Consider the following 3,099-nt stretch of genomic DNA (forward strand, 5'->3'; position numbering starts at 1 on the left):
CAAACAAATCTTCTCTAGAACAATATCATACATGTTTTTAACATAAAAAGGAACACAACTTCACATCATTTACTAGCATGCTTTCTTTATACTAATATATAGTCATTTTAAATCCACAATTTCGCATTCATAGAGAATTTCAAATGAATCAAGAATAACTACTTAATGAAAGACAAAGCATTGAAGCATTAGGAAAACCCCTACCTCAATGGAAGACAACCAAACAAGCCCTTAGTTAACACCCAAATTTGAAATCCCTAAAACCCATGCAATAGTGGTCTCAAATGAAAGCTCTCTCCAAGCTCTTCCACTTTCCTTTCTCTCTCTTCTTCAAATTTTCACCCTAATCCTCACATCCAAGCATGAAACGTTGATGCATATGGTATATAGATAAATATAGAGAGAGAAATAGAAGAGATAGAGAGAGAGGAGATGATGGCCGAAGTAGGAATAGAAGAAAGAGGGGTTTGGTCTTGCAATTTGGTGTGTGGCCCTCATTGTGCCACTTGTCACCATCCTATGGTTACTAACTTTAAGCCTAGTTACCATCTTGCCCTCACTCATCCATTACAATGCCATTCATGTCCCACAAAATATTTCCTCTATGTATAGATATATGTATATGTATATATAAGTGAAATGACCACAATACCCCCCTCAATGCAAATGGCAAAACTTGGAGAAGTTCCTAAACAAGGAAATCGTCCCGACTTCCGAAAATTTTTAAAATCAATCTTGCCGCCTCTAATTAACTTAAAATAATCAAAATACACTTCTAAAACCCTTGACTCAAGAAAATGACCTAAATGGCCCTTGGGGCCCGCTTGTCATGCAAAATGAGGCACATAAAATAAATAAAATTAAATTAAATTTAAAAAAAAAATCTAGAAAAATCTGGGACGTTTCAATACCTGTATCAACCTTGACTTAGCACCACAGCAACCTTAGGCCAAAAGTGAACTCCTAAACTAGCTCTTGCACCAGCAAACTTGATAGCAAATGGATTTCACGATGAACACAGCTATAATGATCAATTCAGTGACATTTCTATAAGGATTTCAGGCTCACATCATCACAAGGACCCTAGAAATGTTAGTTCTTATGAAGCTCTCCAGATTTGTTCAATGCAAGTTCATATTAACTTGCTTCTACAGAATTACTATACAATATATATATACTCAAGCTCATTTTGGAAGTCATACTACAACAAGGATAAACACCTGGCACCTGTAACCAATCATTAACCAGAAAATATTTTGACATTCTCTAAGTGAATAGACCACAATGCCCTTGTTAATTCAGTTATTTTGTCCTTTAGCTTACCAGAAAATACAGCTCACATTTGTAAGGTTGTGTAAGCATTCTTATCCAAAACTTAGAGATTAAGAAATTTAATATAATATATATACTCTCACTCTAGGACCACAGCAACGTGTCACACATATGAGCTTCAAGTACAAAGACCAAAATGCCCTTAAAATAGTCACTTGTCATTCTTAGCATAAAACTATTGCTGAGACTGTATAATTCACAATACAGCTCAAATCACAGTTATTCAGTGCAACGCAACTAGCTGGACAAATGTATAAAGGTATAATACAAATTCGAAATGACTATAATACCCCTGAATAATCTTGTAGCCAATTTTCATAGGTTAAACCTTAATTAAAACAAAAAAATAGGTTGCAAGTAGATAAATAACTGCAATGTACTATCTTAAACCATTGTGAAATTATACTACAAGATGACAAAAGATTATACTACCCTTGAGAGATAATATAAGCCACAGAGCATAGCAGTGGTAGTGATATAAGCCATTGGCAGCCTTGAAACAACTAGTTTTGACATTAAAGAGGCAAACACAAATGGGTACTAGGACCAACACTTTCCTAATTGAAACAATTTTGATACAAAAATTCAGAGAAAATTTTGCCCAAAAAACATACTTTCAACAAATAGCTTCCAACTTTAAAAATTCATAGTAAATTCATTTCTTAACCGAATGGAATGAAACCAACGCTCAGTGGAAGCTAATTTAGTATATTTTTATGCTATTATTTTAGTTTGACAAGATTCATTATCGAGTAAGACAATGTTTAAAAATAAAATAGCAGTCATTATTTCAAAGAAAATCTAGGTAGCATAACTTAAGAAATTTGTAGAAAAATCATTTAACATCCGAATTGGGAAAAATAAATTTATTTTGAAAGTAGACAATAGGACTATACAAATGAAATTTTTTTGTTATGTTCCAATGTCAAAACATTAGTGAAATAAATCATCCAAAATCTGTTATTCAGCAAAAATAAAAATATGGACAACAGGTAGAGTCAGATTTTTAATAAACTTTGTGCATGTCCTAAAATCATACAAATATTCCTAGCTCTATTATACTTATGGAAGAAGTTTAAATAAAAATTTTGTAGCAATTGAAGTACCACAGTCTCGTATAGAAATTTATTTTTGAACAAGGTAAGGGAAATCTTCAATTTTTAGCAACTAACTTACAACTTAAAAAATTTATATCTAATTCATTTTAAAACTTAATTACATGAAACAAAAACTAAATGGAAGCTAATTGACCGTATTTTTATACTATCAATTCACCTCAATAATATTCATTTCAAATTTAAATGATTTTTGGCAAAATATAAGTCCATCTACTCTTAATTTTTTATTTTTTTTTAAAATATACTTAGACATCAAATAATCACATAAAAGGCTTGGAAATCATAGATTAAGAGGTTAATATAATGAAGAGTAAAAACTCCCAAATCCCACTAGACCAAATTTCTCCAAATCCAAAATTTTAAATGGTAGGACTGTAGAGGATGAAGAGGAGAACAAAATTTCCTTCAATGGCTTCTCCAAAATCTAACTCTATGGATCACAAATAGAGGATTGAAGGTATATATCAATGAATAAAAAATAATAAAAAAAAAGTGAGAGAGAAGAGAAAGATAAATCTATCAGGCAAATGGGTATCTCTCATCTACTCTTTTTCTTTTATACCCATATATTTTTTCTAATCACATTCTTGCCCCAACTTTCTATAAAACCACAACTTTGCACCCAAAAATTTATGTAATCACATAAGGT

This window comes from Cornus florida, unplaced genomic scaffold (assembly GCF_030987335.1).
Source record: "Cornus florida cultivar Cherokee Brave unplaced genomic scaffold, ASM3098733v1 CherokeeBrave_3.0.0_Hap2_Chr10, whole genome shotgun sequence".
In the NCBI taxonomy this organism is placed as follows: domain Eukaryota; kingdom Viridiplantae; phylum Streptophyta; class Magnoliopsida; order Cornales; family Cornaceae; genus Cornus; species Cornus florida.